Source organism: Myotis davidii, unplaced genomic scaffold (assembly GCF_000327345.1).
Source record: "Myotis davidii unplaced genomic scaffold, ASM32734v1 scaffold354, whole genome shotgun sequence".
NCBI classification, from domain to species: domain Eukaryota; kingdom Metazoa; phylum Chordata; class Mammalia; order Chiroptera; family Vespertilionidae; genus Myotis; species Myotis davidii.
The window spans coordinates 421,280-421,700 of record NW_006285785.1 but is presented as its reverse complement, the minus strand read 5'-3'; positions in this window follow the sequence as shown (position 1 = coordinate 421,700).

Here is a 421-nt window from a genome sequence, read left to right as displayed (position 1 = left end):
CAGGGGTTCTGTGCAAGCGGGCTATAGATCCATTTCCTAAGTTCTTTGCAGTTTGCATTGCCCTTTCTTCTGTCCTACCTCAAAGCCCCGATCATAATTCATTCTCAAAGTCTGTTTTAAACACAGAACCTAATATAGATATTAAATATTTTTAACTTTGAAGAAACTTAGTGAAAATAGTACACAAAAGTTTTTTTAAAATTAGCTTTTATGTTATCAGTGTTATACACCCACCTACTTTAAAGAGTTAAATGATTCAATGAGACTTCAAAATAGCTTCTACATATTTTTAACTTTGAAGAAACTTAGTGAAAATAATACACAAAAGTTTTTTTTAAATTAGCTTTTATGTTATCAGTGTTATACACTCACCTACTTTAAAGAGTTAAATGACTCAATGAGACTTCAAAATAGCTTCTAT